The 19,899-nt window shown below is 41.2% G+C and overlaps 1 protein-coding gene across 8 annotated transcripts in view; it reads right to left on the bottom strand.

Annotated features, from left to right (window-relative positions):
- DIP2C (disco interacting protein 2 homolog C) overlaps positions 1-19,899 on the bottom strand; it is a 751,814-nt gene that overhangs the window by 529,412 nt on the left and 202,503 nt on the right. The gene's annotated exons all lie outside the window — the stretch shown is intronic.

The following is a 19,899-nucleotide window of genomic DNA, read 5'->3' as shown; positions in this document are numbered from 1 at the left end:
AATTATTTTTCATTCATCTACACTCAGTACCCCATGATGAGAAAGAGAAAACTGAATTTTAGAAATATCCCTGGATTTATTAAAAAGAAAAAAACTGAAATATCACATTGGCATAAGTATTCAGACCATTTGCAACAACATTTGAAATTTAGCTCAGGTGCCTCCCATTTCTTTTGATCCACATGTTGTTTAAAATTGATTGGACATGATTTGGAAAGACACACACTTCTCTATAAAAGGCCTTACAGCTGGCAATGCATAAATTATCAGAGCAAAGGCCATGAGGTCAAAGGCCTGCAGAGCTCAGAGACAGGGTTTTTGTAAAGCACAGGACTGGGGAAGGCTACAAAAAATTCTGCTGCACTGAAGGTTCCCAAGAGCACTGTGGTCACCATAATTGTCAAATGGAAGACGCTTGGCACAACCAGGACTCTAAGTGATGGTCGCCTAGCCAAACTGAGCAACTGGAGGAGGATCAGACTGCAACAGATCAAAACTGCAAAAAGGAAACAGGGTCTGAACATTTTATGAATGCACTGTGTATGTACGTATGTATGTATGTATGTATACATACAAACCGTATCTCACAAAAATGAGTACACCCTTCACATTTTTGTAAATATTTTATTATACCTTTTCATGTGACAACACTGAAGAAATGACACTTTCCTACAATGTAAAGTAGTGAGTGTACAGCTTGTATAACAGTGTACATTTTCTGTCCCCTCAAAATAACTCAACACACAGCCATTAATGTCTAAACCGCTGGCAACAAAAGTGAGTACACCCCTAAGTGAAAATGTCCAAATTGGGCCCAATTAGCCATTTTCCCTCACCAGTGTCATGTGACTCGTTAGTGTTACAAGGTCTCAGGTGTGAATGGGGAGCAGGTGTGATAAATTTGATGTTATCGCTCTCACTCCCTCATACTGGTCACTGGAAGTTCAACATTGGCACCTCATGGCAAAGAACTCCCTGTGGATCTGAAAAAAAGAATTGTTGCTCTACATAAAGGTGACCTAGGCTATAAGAAGATCGGCAAGACCCTAAAACTGAGCTGCAGCACGGTGGCCAAGACCATACAGTGGTTTGACAGGACAGTTCCACTCAGAACAGGCCTCACCATGGTCGACCAAAGAAGTTGAGTGCACGTGCTAAGCTTCATATCCGGAGGTTGTCTTTGGGAAATAGACATATGAGTGCTGCCAGCATTGCTGCAGAGGTTGAAGTGGTGGGGGGTCAGCCTGTCGGTGCTCAGACCATAAGCCGCACACTGCATCAAATTGGTCTGCATGGTTGTCGTCCCAGAAGAAAGTCTCTTCTAAAAGATGATGCACAAGAAAGCCCACAAACAGTTTGCTGAAGACAAGCAGACTAAGGACAAGGATTACTGGAACCATGTACTTTGGTCTGATAAGACCAAGATAAACTTATTTGGTTCAGATGGTGTCAAGCGTGTGTGCCGGCAACCAGGTGAGGAGTACAAAGTGTGTCTTGCCTACAGTCAAGTATGGTGGTGGGAGTGTCATGATCTGGGGCTGCAAGAGTGCTGCCGGCAATGGGGAGCTACAGTTCATTGAGGGAACCATGAATGTCAAATGGCTTTGTTTTGAGTTATTTTGAGGGGACAGCAAATTTACACTGTTATACAAGCTGTACACTCACTAGTGTCATTTCTTTAGTGTTGTCACATGAAAAGATATAATAAAATATTTACAAAAATGTGAGGGGTGTACTCACTTTTGTGAGATAATGTATATACATAATATATTTTATATATATATATATATATATATATATATATATATATATATATATATACACATACATATATATACATACACATACATATATACACACACATACACAGTTGTGCTCATAAGTTTACATACCCTGGCAGAATTTATGATTTCTTGGCCATTTTTCAGAGAATATGAATAACACAAATTTCTTGCACTCATGGTTAGTGTTTGGCTGAATCCATTTATTATCAATCAGCTGTGTTTACTGTCTTTAAATCATAATGACGACAACAGAAACTACCCAAATGACCCTGATCAAAAGTTTACATACCCTGGTGATTTTGGCCTGATAACACGCACACAAAAGTTGACACAAAGGGGTTTGAATGAATATTAAAAGGTAACCATCCTCACCTTTGATCTGTTTGCTTGTAATTAGTGTGTGTGTATAAAAGATCAATGAGTTTCTGGACTCCTGACAGACCCTTGCATCTTTCATTCAGTGCTGCACTGACGTTTCTGGATTCTGAGTCATGGGGAAAGCAAAAGAATGGTCAAAGGATCTGCGGAAAAAGGTAGTTGAACTGTAAAAAACAGGAAAGGGATATAAAAAGATATCCAAGGAACTGAGAATGCCAATCAGCAGTGTTCAAACTCTAATCAAGAAGTGGAAAATGAGGGGTTTTGTTGAAACCAAACCACGGTCAGGTAGACCAACTAAAATTTCAGCAAAAACTGCCAGGAAAATTGTTCGGGATGCAAAGAAAAACCTACAAAGAACTTCAGGTGAAATACAGGACTCTCTGAAAACATGTGGTGTGGCTGTTTCAAGATGCACAATAAGGAGGCACTTGAAGAATGATGGGCTGCATGGTCGAGTCGCCAGAAGAAAGCCATTACTACGCAAATGCCACAAAGTATCCTGCTTACAATACGCCAAACAGCACAGAGACAAGCCTCAATCCATCTGGCACAAAGTCATTTGGAGTGATGAGACCAAAATTGAGCTTTTTGGCCACAATCATAAACACTACATTTGGAGAGGAGTCAACAAGGCCTATGATGAAAGGTACACCATTCCTACTGTGAAACACGGAGGTGGATCGCTTATGTTTTGAGGATGTGTGTTTTGAGGCACAGAAAATCTGGTCAAGATTGATGGCAAGATGAATGCAGTATGTTATTAAAAAAAATACTGGAGGAACATTTGCATTCATCAGCCAGGAAGCTGCGCATCACAATCACATGGCAGCAACTCAATGCATTTAGGCATCCGGACGTGATGAAGATTACTTGCTGAAGTTCAAACCGAGCATCAGAATGGGGAAGAAAGGGGATTTAGGTGACTTTGACCGTGGCTTGGTTGTTAGTGCCAGACAGGCTGGTCTGAGTATTTCAAAAACTGCTGATCTACTGCAATATTCACACACAACCATCTCTAGGGTTTACAGAGAATGGTTCAAGAAGAGAGACAATATCCAGTGAGCGGCAATTGTGAGGACAAAAATGCCTTGTTAATGTCGGAGGAGAATGGGCAGACTGGTTCGGGATGATAGAAAGGCAACAATAACTCAAATAACCACTCGTTACAACCAAGGTACGCAAAACACCATCTCTGAATGCACAACAACCTTGAAGCAGATGGGCTACAGCAGCAGAAGACCACACAGGGTGCCACTCCTGTCAGCTAAGAACAGGAAACTGAGTCTACAATTCACACAGGCTCACCAAAATTGGACAATAAAAGATTGGAAAAAATGTTGCCTGGTCTGATGAGTCTTGATTTCAGCTGTGACATTCAGATGGTAGGGTCAGAATTTGGCGTAAACGGCATGAAAGCATGGATCCATCCTGCCTTGTATTAACGGTTCAGGCTGGTGGTGGTGGTGTAATGGTGTGGGGGATATTTTGCTTGGTACACTTTGGGCCCCTTAGTACCAACTGAGCATTGTTTAAACGCCACGGCCTACCTGAGTATTGTTGCTGACCATGTCCATCTCTTTATGACTACAATGTACACATCTTCTACTCTACTCTACACGTCTACCATGTCACAAAACTTAAAATCATCTCAAACTGGTTTCTTGAACATGACGAGTTCACTGTACTCTAATGGCCTCCACAGTCACCAGATCTCAATCTAATATCGCATCTTTGCGAAGTAGTGGAATGGGAAATTTGCATTATGAATGTGCAGCCGACAAATCTGCAACTGTGTGATGCTATCATGTCAATATGGACCAAAATCTCTGAGGAATGTTTCCAACACCTTGTTGACTCTATGCCATGAAGAATTAAGGCAGTTCTGAAGACAAAAGTGGATCCAACCCGGTACTAATAAAGTGGCTGGTGAGTATATATTATATATATATATATATATATATATATATATATATATATATATATATATATATATATATATATATATATATATAACAGTTGTTTAGGACAGCAAATACACGAAAGACAAATTTAGCTTCATAAATTATACAGAGGAAACAAAACATGAAATAAATATTCTTCCCAGGAACAAGTGTGTATATCAGAGCCCAGAAGTCCATTAGCAAAATCATTGAGCACTCCGTTAGGCTGGATTCACACCTATGCATTTTTAGTGCTTTTTGCATTTTGCAGATTTGCTCTACAGATCGTGTTCCATAGGAAACCATGTTAGATAGACTGTAATGCAAATCTGCAAAATGCACAAAGCACTAAAAATGCATAGGTGTGAATCAAGCCTTACACAGGAAAGGTACAGATAATTGAAGTTGGCCTTCAAATATTTAGATACACTGTATCTGTCACTAATCTGCTGTGACGTTAATATGTTGAAAATAAAGGTTTCCAACTAAAAATCAAACAGTGCAAACTGAGATACTGTTACCAAACCAAACTGAAAGCAGCATATTGTTCTCATGAACAACATTAGCACTCTCAGCTAAAATTTAAATGAAAACAGAAGACACAGATGCAAGTCAAACAATCCCCCTTGCAAAAATCTGGTCTACAGAGAGGAAAAGCAGTTTTCAAACTTGCCCTTACATCCATCAGCTGGAACGTCTATAGTTCTGAAAATACTGTTAGTGGATCTTATTGAATCATGTCCTGCCAGCCTGTCAAAGACGATGTTCAAAAGGAGGGTCATTGATTTGGTACATGTTCTTTCCTGGGTTTTTACTTAATTAAGTTAGAAATACAATTCCACAGTGCTATGAAGTACAACCCTACCATCCATGCCCAAAGTTACAATGCCAAGATTATTGGGTTACTTTTCTAAAACGGCCAAGAAACTTTACTCACTAAATTGTGTATATTAACTTCAATTGTCCAGTCATGTCAAAAGCAACTAACAAGGAGGTAGTGGACCCTCTAGGGTTGATTTACTAAAGCTGAAGAATGATCTGGTACAGCTGTGAATGGTAGCCAATCAGCTTCTAACTTCAACTTGTTGTTCAATTAGGCTTTGACAAAAAAAAAAATGGAAGTTGATTGGCTGTACCAGATTTTGCACTCTCCAGTTTCAGTAAATCAACCCCTGTGTGTCACCAAGGGCTGAGGTGCAGGGTCTAAGAAACTGCCTGTGTTCACAAGAGCACCACAAAAGGAATGACGGGCTTCCTGCAGATGCCTCCTAGACTGCGCGCCCTGGACCATACCAGGCCACATGCCCTTAACATGTTGATGAGGACAACCCTGGCCTGGAGGTTGTGGGGGTCTGTGGGTATGGAGCTGATCAGACACTGGATCAGAGCCTGCCCTCCTCCCGTGAATAAGTAGGGGGTATGTAGTAAACAAAATAAAAAGGAATGTACCATAGAAATAAACACATCCAAATGTTGGACAAGTACTTTATTAAAAAAAATGTTCCCCAATGTACACCCATTGACAATCACGTTGTCCAAAGATGTACTGTAGGTCCACATCAATCACAATGAACAGCTGCTGACCCTCACAAAAAACCCAGCTACCTGACAATGACATCATAGGGGTCAGGGTCACACAGTGATGTCATTGATCATATATGAACATGTACATATATAGTCAATGAGGCCACCGGGTGACCCCACCCCTTTATTTACATTAGCAGTTTGGGGGAATGTCCTGCAGTGCAGGCCAGGCTTTCCACCATTCATGGCCTGCCAGGCTGCATGCTCAGATAAGGGTCTGGCATGAATTTTGGGGGAACCCCAAGGCATTTTTTTGGCCCTTTTTTGTATTCTTTTTTTCTTTTTGCCCATCTTCCTTTAAGATCTGTGGGAGTCCCTGTAAGCCAAGAAAATCCTATTGGATTGTTCTTGTTTCAGACCTGTTCAGCTGAGACATTGATAAGTGGCCATACAGGTATTTTAATTTGTATCTAATGGTAAAGATATAGTACATAAGCAGTAATTGACCATTTCCACATTAGATGCAATGCTTAGCCGAGTTCTTTTTTTTTATGAAAAGGGACTGATAAAATCATGTTATTTTATGACCATGACACAATATGTTTACCATGTGTTCAACAAAACAGACCCCATCTTTCTTTTTTCCAAAAACAGTTGCATAACTTTTCCAGTGCTGGCAAAAATAATTTAACGTTCTTTTTTCCATGTTTTTTTGTCCAGGAACTGAAATAAATGACATAGATAAGAGCTTGTAAAATCGTGTGAATCGCATGTGGAAAAAAAAGGACAATAAAAGTTTTATATTTTCTCTATAAATACAGTGGACATAAGCTGAAGGCATGTTTGTGTGGATTGTCATCATAAAAACTCACATTGCTGCATGTGAAAAAATAAGTGGTAAGTGATATGGCCAAGGAAACTAGCAAACGTCACTTTTTATTTTCCAGAGCAGTTTAAAAAAAAAACAATAAAAATTTAGGGACAATTCACATTGACTTGTGCTAAAATGCATGTACATTTCCATCCATTTTAGTCGCGTTTTAACGTGCGTTGACATACATTTTGCATTTTAGCGCAACGCAACATTATGGTGTGAATAGGACACAGTGGAAATAGTTTTTCAGATATCCTTCCGTTGATCTGTATTTTACAGCTACGCTAAAATGCACTGGTGTGAATATGAACATATTAAAATACGACTATATATGCTGACTCTTGTGCTAGTTTATGTTTATTTACAGCCGTATATGGTATAGAAGCTATATGCATGTAGACTTATTCTCATGGTTATGAGTATTTTTTTTATTATAGCCATGAGAATAAATTTATGTGCATATTTGCATATGCATGTGTTTAAGTAAGTTTACATGCATAAAATTACGCCAATGAGCTCCTCTCTGAATACAGGTGTGCTGGATTTTTATGCCCCTGAAGCAATAGGTTTCTGTACTCATAGATGAAGTGGTTTGTAACCCCAAGCGGCCTTAACTTCTGTCCAGTTGGACTGCCACAAAAATTTGGTGCAGCGCAACCTCAGTTTTGTCCACAACTGGAACAGAGACATTGAAGGCTAAGTTTGACCAGTGAGCCAGATCAATGAATGGAAAACGCAGAGGACAATGGTACAGGAAACAAAGCAGAAAAGCCAAGCTTAGCCTATCATAGCCATACCAGTGAAAGTCCCCCACAGCAGTGAAGCTCTGGCAGAGAACTGGACCAATCTCACTCCACTAAGAATAAACTTAAAGCGTTATTAAACCCAGTAATATGAAAATAGTTCATCTGCCCCCCCCCCCACAGTGCCCACAGCTTATAAATCTTTTTATACTGCCATATACCTTTTTTGGCTGATCTGTATACCACAGTCACATGATAAACTGCAGGGTCTGCCTGAGTGCTGAATGTTCAGGTAGGAGGAGATTTCTACTATAGCCTTAGTTACTGGGCATGGAGGAGGAGAGAGGGACTGGGCTGTCATTTAGGATCTGTATACACTCCCAAATGTGTGATGTCAATATCATATGACCTGGTTAGCTCTGATCAACAAGGAAACGTTTTCTCCAGCAATAGAGACTAAACTGAGCATGTGCAGCAGTACTACCCTCACTGTGTCTTATCTGGCCTTGCCAAGAGAGACCCTGCAATAGGGGGAGGATCTGTCTGTACAGGATCAAAAAGCCTTTTTACACAATGCAGAGGGTTAACCACTTAAGTTCGACAGTGAGTATAACAAGCATGCTATTCTACACAGACAGATTTTATTGTTGTGGGTTTATTAAACTTTAAGCCGGCCATACATGGATCGAAATTCAGCGGGCTCAGCGGAGACTGGCCGAATTTTAATCCATGTATGGGCTTGCTGGTTGTACACAAGTCAATCTATAGATCGACTTGTGTACAACCAGTCTGTCAGGTTTTTTCCTGAACAATCAGTGTCACTGGCTCTAGCTCAGTTGGAGTGATTCCTCCATCCACATCAATGGGGGAATACGTTTATATTTATTTTAACTCACTGGTTGAATGAAAAAAAAAGAATTATGTATGGCCTGCCTTACTCTTTCATTATACAGTGCTGTGAAAAAGTATTTGCCCCCTTCCTGATTTTCTTTTTTGCATATATTTGTCACACTTCATTATGGTCACGGATCAAACAAATTTTAATATTACACAAAGATAACCCAAGTAAATATGAAATGCAGTTTTTAAATGATGATTTTATGTGAAAAAGTAATTGTCCCCTAAACCCCCTGCTACATAACCCAAGTGCGCTTGACCTTGAGGTTACGAACTGATGGCCGGACATTTTCCTTCAGGATTTTTTGGTAGAGCGCAGAATTAACGATTCCATCAATTATGGCAAGTCACCCAGGTCCTAAAGCTGAAAAGCAGCCCCAGACCATCATACTACCACCACCATATTTGACTGTTGGTATGATGTCCTTTTTATGAAATGCTGGGTTCGTTTTACGCTAGATGTAATGGGATGCACACCTTCCAAAAAGTTACATTTTTGTCTCATTAGTCCACAGAATATTTGCCCAAATATCTTAGGGATTTTTTTTGGCAAACGTGAGAGGAGCCTTTGTGATGTTTTTGGTGAGTAGTGGCTCTTCCATGGATGCCATTTTTGCCCAGTCTCTTTCTTAATGCTGAATCGTGAAAAAGGACGTTAACTGAGCCAAGTGAAGCCTGCAGTTCTTTAGATGTTGTTCTGGGTGCTTTCATGACCTCCTGGATGAGTCGTTGTGCTCTTGGAGTCATTTTGGTAGGCCGGCCACTCCTGGGAAGGTTCACCACTGTTCCAAGTATTCTCCTTTTGTGGATAATTGGCTTTCACGTGGTTCCCTGGAGTCCCAAAACCTTAGAAATGACCTTGTAACCCTTTCTAAACCAAAAAATGTAAATTACTCAGTTTCTCAAATCTCAGGTCTGGCAGTAGTCAGGCCTGGGTGAGGCGAGTGAAATTTAACTCAGCTTTCCAAAAAACGTGCTTAATCACAGTTCATTAATGATTTAGCAAGGCAAAAGGGGGACAGGTTTAGACAGCCTTTTTCCCTTAATAAATTAAATCATTTAAAAACTGCATTTTGTATTGACTCAGGTTATCTTTGTGTAATAATAAAATTTGTTTGATGATCTGAGTCATTCAAGTGTAAGAAATATGCAAAAAAATAAAAAATCAGTAAGGGGACAAATACTTTTTCAAAGCACTGTACGTTTAGTTTTCTATTAATCTCGTGTTTGAAAGTGAGCCTAATCTGCTCCTTGGTAGAATTTCAATACAATTCCAATATAGTGCTGCTGAAGGATACAATTATTTTTGCTCTATTGAAAACTTCTCCTTCAGTCTAAAAATTAGAAAATGGCATTTCAGATCAGAGGAGACCTGTTCGTTGTAATGCTCTAAGACGTTCTAAGACGCTGGTTCTTGCTAAGCTAGCAGACCTGCATTTTGACCCCAACACAGATGAGTCAAACAATCTCCACTTAATGAAATCCAACTGCCTCAAGCTTGAAATGTCACTTAGCAAAAGGCTAGCTTTCCAAAGCAATGACAGAAATGTTTTATTACACACTTAACACCTACTATACTATATAATACTATATGACTCTTAACAAACAAGATACAGATGTTGAGCTCCAGCTATTGTCCGTGGTCTTTTCCAGGTTCAGAATTTTTAAGAAATGCCCCCTAAATTAGATTTTCGTTCAAACGTCAACCTTTAACTCCTTAGGCATTATCAAAGAGGTGTACTTTAGTAACCTTCTGGATCATGGCTCAGAGAAGAGTGATTTCAAATTAAGATGTCCAGCCATCCAAGAACCCTTTTTTTTTTTTTTACCCCTTCAATCCTGCCCTACAGCCTCACAAGTCCCATTTGTCCTTCAGTGAGAAATTAACCTCCAAATACATGTGTAGTAAAATGCCGACAGATGGCATCAATCACTATGGGCTCGAGTCAGAATTTTTTTTATTGGGGGGTTGGGGGGGGGGGGGTCTTGTAAGACTAATGTGATTTAGGGGTACAGGTGCTATGTCTCTCTTTTACCCCTTTATCATGATATTTCTGTAGCCAAGAGTTCTGACACGCCATCATGGGCAGCTAAAATTAATTCACTTTTCTCAATCACTGAAAAACAAGTTAATAACTCTGTCCTAACAGCTGGACCATATGCACTAGACCTGCACCAGCCTCTGATCAATAGCCAAAAACAGCCAATCAGAAACTAGAGGAGGCACTTCCAACACAGCTTGAATAGAGAGACTGGCTTGCTCTCTCTATTCAAGAGAGTTTGTTTTTTTTGCCCATGACTTTGTGCCATGGCTCTTACACTTTGCCCCACCTGTAAATAGCTACCTCATTGGCAAAATAGGAAAAAGACTTTCCCCAGCGATCAAAGCCTGTGCTAGCAAATCAGACTGCAAGGCGCATGTGTGGGAGAAGACGTGAAAGCAGCCCCAATCCTCCTCTTCAGGGGTCCCTGCTAGCACTCCTCCTCTTCTGTGAGTGCCCCCATAGGGAGCCACTTCCCATGGGGGCACTCGTGCAGGCTCACTGCCAAGCTGCTCTGTCTGACAGGGCGCTTCAACCCTGCCCTCTCGTCACAGATTTTGACTGACAGAAGCGGGAGCCAATGCTATCAATCTGCCCAGTGAGGAGAGACAAATCTGGGAGATCCACTGTTCTCATGTACAGCGCATGATCGAGATCAGGTAAGTATAAGAGGGGTTAGGGGGGTTCTTTGACGTAGAAAGGTTTTTTATCTTAATGTATAAGATGCATTAAGGTAAAAAAAACCTTTAGGCTTTAGAACCACTTTAAAGTGGTTGTAAAGGCAGAAGGTTTTTTATCTTAATGCATTCTATGTATATTCATCATGTATATTCAGGGATAATGGGCATAGAGATGTTGTTGTTCAGAAGCGGTCAGTGTTTGCCAGACTTTGGAATGTTTGGATTAAATTTTACAACATAATACAAATTACGCTCTGGGTGCACTTATTTAAATTATCTGCATTATTTAGAGTTACTAACACCATGTAACTTTTTGCTGTAGTGTAAAAAAGCTAAAACAAAAGATGGAGAAACTGTGTATTGGTATTTACTAAGCAATGGTGGCATAAACTAAAAGGTGAACACACCTGTAAGAATGTATAGATCTATATCTTAGAGTCATTGTCTTGTTGGAAGGTAAATCTTCGGCCCAGACTGAGGTCCTGAGCACTCTGGAGAAGGTTTCCGTCCCCCACTGTATATATATATATATATAGGAAGTGGCATTGCTAAAACTATCTTACTTAAAGTGTATTTCCACTAGGGCTGGGGAAAAAATCGATTTAAATCTTGAATTGAGTTGAGAGGTCAAATCGATTCAAAATTTAAGCAAATCGATTTTTTTAGATTTTTTTTTTTTTTTCACCACGCCGGTCCTGAAGAGCTGCGGGCAGGAGTTTTTAGGTGAGGCCGCGGCTTCAGCCTAGTCCGCGAGGCCGGACGCCGCAAACTAGGCCGAAGCCGCAGCCTGCCCGCAGCTCTTCAGGACCGGCGCGGTGTCCAAAAAAAAAAAAAAACTCGATTTGAATAGTAAATCGAGTTTTTTTTAAGAAAATCGCAGATTTTTTTTCTGTGGAAAATCTCCCAGCCCTAATTTCCACTTTTGCAGCCAAATTAGGATAACAATTTATATTGGTTACATTTCCCTATTCACATCCACATAATATACAGTATTTAAAGTATAAGCATTTAAAAATTGCAGCTAGTCTTTTTTTTAAATGCTCTACTCTTCAGCAAAGAAAAATGCAAGTTCCTTTTTCTTTGTTTATGAGCGGGCTGGGCAGCTCTGTTAGCCATAATTTATCCGGTCTGTACTGTGGAGGCAAATCTTCATTATCAATTGTAACTAGGCTGCGCTTCTTGCAGTGTATGTAAATTAGGACTGACTTGGGACAGGCTTAAAGTGATACTAAAGTCTTGTGTTTTTTTTCTTTAAAAATAATAAACATGGTATACTTACCTACTCAGTGTAGTGGTTTTGCACAGGGCAGCTTGGGTCCTCCTCGTCTAGGGTCCCATGCTGGTGCTCCTGGCCCCTCCCTTCTGTTGAGTGTCCCCACAGCAAGCAGCTTGCTACGGGGGCACGCGAGTTGAGCTGCAGCTCCCTGTGTCCATTTAGACACGGCTCCATGGTTCGGCCCTGCCCCCTCTTATCTCCTGATTGGCTAACTGACTTTGATGGACAGCAGCAGGAGCCAATGACGCTGCTGCTGTCTCTCAGCCCATGAGGATGGCCGAGGCACTCGTGCAACATTGCTGGATAGAGATGGGGTAAGTATTAGTGAGGCTGAGGAGGGTTGTTACACACAGAAGGTTATTTATCTTGATGCATAGAATGTATTAAAGAGGAGTTCCGCCCCCCAGCAACAAATTAAAAGTCAGCAGCTACACATACTGCAGCTGCTGACTTTTAATATTAGGACATTTACCTGTCCTGGAACCCAGCCATTTTGGCACCCCAACTAGAGGTCGACCGATATATCGGCCGATATTTGGCGTTTTTTTTAATTAATCGGCATCGGCCAATTGTGCTGATAAAAAAGGCCGATTATAACTTCAGCGCGACTTGTAAATGACTTCTGTAATAGAAGTCAATGCAAGTTGCCTGAAGTCTTCTGTGGAGAGACTTCTATTCTCTCTGGGCAGCCGGCCAAGTCTGATAAGTGGAAACATTGTATCTTTTTAGTTTCTTTTATCAATGAACTGAACTCCTGTGGAGGAGTTCTCAGTTTAACCATTTAAACACTAAATCTTTTCTGACATTTGTTGCTTACAAGTAAAAATCCTGTATTTTCTGCTAGAAAATCACTTAGAACCCCCAAACATTATATATATATATTTTTTAGCAGAGACCCTAGGGAATAAAATAGCGGTTTCTGCAATATTTTATGTCACACGGTATTTGCGCAGCGGTCTTTCAAACGCAATTTTTTGGGGAAAAAATACACTAATGAATTTAAAAAAAAAAAAAAAATAAGCAGTAAAGTTAGCCCATTTTTTTTTCGTCCAAAAGTTTTGATTACCTGTTTAAATGTAAGAAATTTTCTGTATCACTTATTACTTAAGGCTGCTTTCACACTGGAGCAGGCGGGTGTTGACGGTAAAACGCTGCTAGTTTTAGCGGCGCTTTACCGTCATTTTAGCGGTGCTATTCGGCTGCTAGCGGGGCGCTTATAACCCAGCTAGCGCCCGAGGAAGGGGTTGAATGCGCCCATGAAGCGGCGCTTCAGCAGCGGTGCGCATTCATTTCAATGGGCAGGAATGATGGAGGAGCGGTATACACCGCTCCAAAGATGCTGCTTGCAGGACTTTTTTAAAATCCTGCCAGCGCATCGCCTCAGTGTGAAAGCACTCGGGCTTTCACACTGAGACTGCAGGGGAGCCGTTTTGCAGGCACTTTACAGGCACTATTTTTAGCCCAAAAGCGCCTGAAAAACGCCCCATTGTGAAAGGTGTCTAACTGTTAGATTTTATGAGATGAAGGGGAAAAAAAAATTTTTTAAAAATCAGCTTAACATAGCGGCCCAAAAAAAAATCAGCATCATATATTGGCCATCGGCTGCCGCAATTTTTTAAATATCGGTATGAGCCAGAGAAAAACCCATATCGGTCGACCTCTGACCACAACCAATGTTTCCATCGGCCTTGCGGCTTCATAGCCGGTTCCCTACTGTGCATGCACAAAAAGTACTGCACTTTCTGAATGGCCCAGTGGCGGGGGAAGGAGGAGGGAGCCGAACTTCCGAGTGATCTCTCGGAAGTGGGGATGGGTACCCGTCAAAAACAGGTACCCACTCTAAAGCGTTTGTTAACCCAAAAAAAAAATAAAAAATGAATCCTGCTTCTTTAAAGCATTTTATACAGCACAGTGCTTGTGCTGTGTAATTTGGCCCCCTTATAACACCTGACTGATCCTGCCCTCCCCCCTGTAAACTGACCACGGTGTCTGCCCCTGTTGCTCATATATCTATATATCTATAGATATCTATATATCTATAGATATCTATATATCTCTAGAGATATCTATATATATCTATATATATATATATATATATCTATCTATATCTATATCGGTATATATAGATATATATAGTGGATATAAAAAGTCTATACACCCCTGTTAAAATGTCAGGTTTCTGTGATGTTAAAAAAACGAGACAAAGATAAATCATTTCAGAACTTTTTTCACCTTTAGACCCCCTTTCACACCGGGGCACTTTTCAGACGTTTTAGCGCTAAAAATGGCAACTGAAAAGCGCCTCTCAAGCCACCTCCGGTGTGAAAGCCCGAGTGCTTTCACACTGGGGAACAAAAAGTCCTGCAAGCAGCATCTTTGGGGAGTTGCAGGAGCGGTGTATACATAAAATATATATATTTTTTTCTTTACTGAAAAGTCAATACCTTCCCCTAAACAGTGTGGGCAGGCATATATCTATATAAATAAATAGTTATACTGCCATAGTTGTAGACATGACATCAACTAATCAGTAATCTTTTGTCAGAGTCATTCATCATTCCTTAGATTTTTATAGCAATGGTCTAAAGTAATAGAATATATATAGGAAAAAAAATCCATAGCCATTTCATCACTTTCAGTTCCTATATTACTATTTCTGCTGCTCTCCACCCTGGCCTTGGTAATAATAACCAAGTATGACAAACAATTCATGTCACCTTTTAATTCACAAGAGCTGCTTATCGATATGAGCCCAAATCCCATTAAAATTGTAGAGGCTAAAGAAAAAATAGCATAAAAAATAAAAAAATAAAGAACAGTCTTCAACTATTACATTTTAATGAGCCTAGATTCAGGGGGAAAACTCCCCAACAGCTTAACATCTTAATAATACTGGATTTGACTTTGCATGGGTTTTAATCAGTATCTTCACAGGGACCATCATTCCAGTGTCGTGCTTATTACTTTTTTACACAATTATATTCTGAACTCAGAAGATCACAATAGCTTCAGACCAGCAAGATTATGTTAGACATGCTAGATTTCAAAGTGAGAGCATTGTACAGGGCTAAGTGGCAAACCTAATCAAAACTAACAGTCAGACAAGCATGCCAAGCACACAGCGGGCCTCAGAAAAAGACTTTAATAAAAAGCATTATTCCTGAAAACCACAGATCCCAAATAACGATGATAATATATAAAACACAAAGTCTAGGTAGCAAAACTGCTACATTAAAAGTTAGAGACAAACCGCTAAACACACAGTTCAAATACATACAGTATATGGTTTTAAGCTGTAAATTGTTATAAAAGTTGTAATGTTTTTGTTGAGTGTCCCCGCAGTAAGCAGCTTGCTATAGGGGCACCCGAGCAGAGCTGCAGCTCATTGTGTCCATTCAGACACGGAGCTGTGCTTCAGCTCCGCCGCCCCTCTCTTCTGATTGGCTAACTGACTTTCATTGACCGCAGCGGGAGCCAAATGTGCCACTGCGGTTTCTCAGACAATTTAGGAGGGAGAGTGCCAGACTGCCGAGACACTCGTGCACATCGCTGGACAGAGATGGGGCTCAGATAAGTATTAGGGGGGCTGCTGCACACAGAAGGCTTTTTATTTTATTGCATTAATATAAAAAACCTTCTGACTTTACAACCCCTTAAAGCTTGCATGATTTAAATTTTGGCCAGTTCCTGATGAACCGGCAGAAACTAGCTTAGTGGGTGGCCCTTTTGGCCCTCTCCCCACTGACATCTCTCATTTGAAAAACTGAAGGAACCGGGTGGAAAATTATATGGCTACATCCAAATCAGACGCAGCTGCTATTTGGGGATTTTGACAGACACTGGTACTAGCAATCAGAATACAACAGCTGCAGCCAGGACTGGTGGAAGGATTTTTGACACCCTAGGCGAGACCTCATTTTGCTGCCCCCCCTAGCTCCACCCCCTTTGCCCTGCCCATGTATACCCCACCTTTTTAATGAAGCACCCCCTAAAATGCAGCCGACCAGCGCCCATCAAATGCAGCCTCATCAGCAACCCATCAAATGCAGCCTCATCAGCAATCCATCAAATGCAGCCTCATCAGCAACCCATCAAATGCAGCCTCATCAGCAGCCCACCAAATGCAGCCTCACCAGTGCCCACCAAATCCAGCCTCACCAGTGCCCATCAAATCCAGCCTCACCAGTGCCCATCAAATCCAGCCTCACCAGTGCCCACCAAATCCAGCCTCACCAGTGCCCATCAAATCCAGCCTCAACAGTGCCTATCAAATCCAGCCTCACCAGTGCCCACCAAATCCAGCCTCACCAGTGCCCATCAAATCCAGCCTCACCAGTGCCCACCAAATCCAGCCTCACCAGTGCCCATCAAATCCAGCCTCACCAGTGCCCATCAAATCCAGCCTCAACAGTGCCTATCAAATCCAGCCTCACCAGTGCCCACCAAATCCAGCCTCACCAGTGCCTATCAAATCCAGCCTCACCAGTGCCCATCAAATCCAGCCTCACTGGCGCCCATCAATGCAGCCTACCAGCGCCCATCAATGCAGCCTACCTGTGCCCATCAATTAATGTTTGCTTGCTTCCATTCATTTGGGAGTCAGGACACAGACACAGGCCTCCGCTGCTGCGCCTCTGACACTATCTGAGAATGAAGCGGCGGCTGCCTGCTGATGCTGAGACTTAGTTGCTTGCTGCAGAGAGAAGAGAGTAGGAACACCAGTGGCCAGGCGCCCTAGGCAGCAGTGTGCCCTAGGCAGCTGCCTAGTTTGCCTAGTGGTAGCACCGGCCCTGGCCACAGCAAGAAACCTATCCATGTTTGCTGTATAAACCCACAACAGTAAAATCAGACTGTATATGCAGTAAAGCATGCTTGTTATACTCACTGTGGAACCTATGGGGTTAATCCTCTGCATTGTGTAAAAAGGCTGTTTGATCCTGTCTTCTCTGCTACTCCACTTCTTCCACAGTTACTAACCCATCTCCTGATAGAACAAAGCCACGGGAGCAAGCTGCGCATGCTCAGTTTGGTCTTTTTTTCTTGGGAGAGTGCATATGATCAGCACAGGGCCAATCAGAACTGTACAGAAAGAGGGTCAGGGGGTCCTGCAGCCTCATAGGGCAGAATGAAAATTCCCCCTACAAGCTTTCACCAGACACTGATAGAAGTCACAAGACTGCTATATACTGCTGATGAGAAAAGGTATTTAGCAGTTTCTACTTCAGGAGATGAGATATAATGAATGCAGGGTTCTGAGTTTAATAACACTTTAAAAGAGCTTGGTCCAGCATTCTAAAGTCAGTTTTAACCACTTCCGGACCGCAGCATGCTGATATACATCCTAAGTGTGAAGAGGAATATCATTGTTTTGGCAGCAGCTAGCTGCCATAACCCGGTATCCTCTTTTTCATCCGGCGGTCCAGTTTCCGATAATAGTGGATTCGTCGTGAGATCACTTTTATCGGCGGCAGGAGAGGGCCCCCCCTCCCACCACACTCCAGTGCCCTCTGCCGCTTACCGGAACCATCGCCAGTGGCGGAGATGATCGGATGTTGAGCCATGCTGGGTATGGAGACAAGTGAGGGGAAGATGGCCCCCACCCGTCTCCATACCATTGCTGGATTTTTTTTTTATTATTGCATTTAAGTGTAAATATGAGATCTGAGGTCTTTTTGACCCCAGATCTCATATTTAAGAGGTCCTGTCATGCTTTACATTCCTTGTAATAGGAATAAAAGTGACACAATTTAAAAAAAAAACAACAGTGTAAAAATAAAAGGTAAAGTAAATAAGAAAAAAAAAATTTAAACACGTGCCATCCCACCGAGCTCACATGCAGAAGCGAACACATACGTGAGCAGTGCCCACAAATTAAAACGGTATTCAAACCACGCAAGTGAGGTATAACCACGATCAGTAGAGCGAGAGCAATAATTCTAGCCCTATGGAAATTTTTAAGGGTAAAAGTTTGTCACCATTCCACGAGCGGGTGCAATTTTGAAGCGTGACATGTTGGGTATCAATTTATTCGGCGTAACATTATCTTTCACAATATAAAAAAAATTGTGCTAACTTTACTGTTGTCTTATTTTTTAATTCAAAAGTGTATTTTTTTTTTAAAAAGTGCGCTTGTAAGACCGCTGCGCAACTACGGTGTGACAGAAAGTATTGCAACGACCGCCATTTTATTCTCTAGGGTGTTAGAAAAAAATGTATAATGTTTGGGGGTTCTAAGTAATTTTCTAGAAAAAAAAGTTTTTATCTTGTAAACAACAAATCTCAAAAAGAGGCTCAGTCCTTAAGTGGTTAATGCAGCATAATTTGAACGAAGTTGTACAACACTGTATACAGTTCGTTAAATTTAACAAAAATACTGACAAGAAAAGGGGTTGGTCCAAGACTCACCCAAGGATGCTAATTGGAGAATGAAGGAGCAGCGGCATACTGTTAATGATGATGTTATTGTCAATGGTACCAGCCTAACCTCATCTTGAAAGTATAAAACAGAAACGCCAAACTGAATGGTAAAGGAGTCCAAAGGTAAAGGAGTATTTGTTCATCATATGGTTACCCAATGCATTTCAGGGGCCAAACGTCCTTCATCAGGGCTCAGTATGTTTTAACAATACAAGAAGGAATTTGGGACTTTGAGTGAGGCCATAGACAATGTGGAGATGGGTTGGATGGAAATACATATTCTTTAATTATAAAAAGTGTGTAAAAACATAATTAATGACAGAAACCACATAAATGAAAAGCATTGTAATAAATATCAATTCATATATATTCACACTCACATATGTATGTGCATGTGCGATACAGGCATCTAGGGTACATAGTGTATAGTAGCCAAGCACCCCATGGCAATCTGATTAGATTAGTAAACACATTCAAATAACAACATATATGTACATATAACATATGGGCAGCACTAGCAAAATAAATGTCATAAAAACAATAAGACCATGATTGTTTGAAAAGTAATGTTCAAAGTAGATGATTGGATCAAGATGTATATCAAATTCCCAGAGGCCCAGGATTGTTATTTTGATGGGAGCATGTGTCTGCATCCCCAAAATTCCTGACGCGTTTCGTGTGATAGCACACTCATCAGGGGCAGATGCTTAGGGACATCTACAAGGTATAATGAGATGCAATTAGTAAAAGTATAATAGAACATAACAGGGAAGGGACAAATAAGCCTACCCTGGGTAATTACAGAAAATCATTGTGATGAAATGTGGTAAGTATGGAGCCAGGGCCACATAGTCTCTACCGGGAGCTGAGGTAATAATGAGGTAGCGTGCCAACAGGGCGCACAATGGAAGAACCTCCCCAGGACGCAGCACACAAGTTGTTGGCGAGTGTGATGACACTGGATGATATGCCAATGGTGGCTGCCAAAAGGGAGTCTAAAACGATATAATATCGTAATATCAAATTGTGTGTTCACCCAGGAATAACAGATGAGCAATGGTAGCTTATTTGTCCCTTCCCTGTTATGTTCTATTATACTTTTACTAATTGCATCTCATTATACCTTGTAGATGTCACTAAGCATCCGCCCCTGATGAGTGTGCTATCACACGAAACGCGTCCGACATTTTGGGAATGCAGACACATGCCCCCATCAAAATACCAATCCTGGGCCTCTGGGAACTTGATATACATCTTGATCCAATCATCTACTTTGAACATTACTTTTCAATCAATCATGGTCTTATTGTTTTTATGACATTTATTTTGCTAGTGCTGCCC

This window comes from Aquarana catesbeiana, linkage group LG05 (assembly GCF_042186555.1).
Source record: "Aquarana catesbeiana isolate 2022-GZ linkage group LG05, ASM4218655v1, whole genome shotgun sequence".
Classification (NCBI taxonomy): Eukaryota; Metazoa; Chordata; class Amphibia; order Anura; family Ranidae; genus Aquarana; species Aquarana catesbeiana.
The sequence above is the reverse complement of the archived record's forward strand: the minus strand, read 5'-3'. Positions and strand labels throughout refer to the sequence as shown.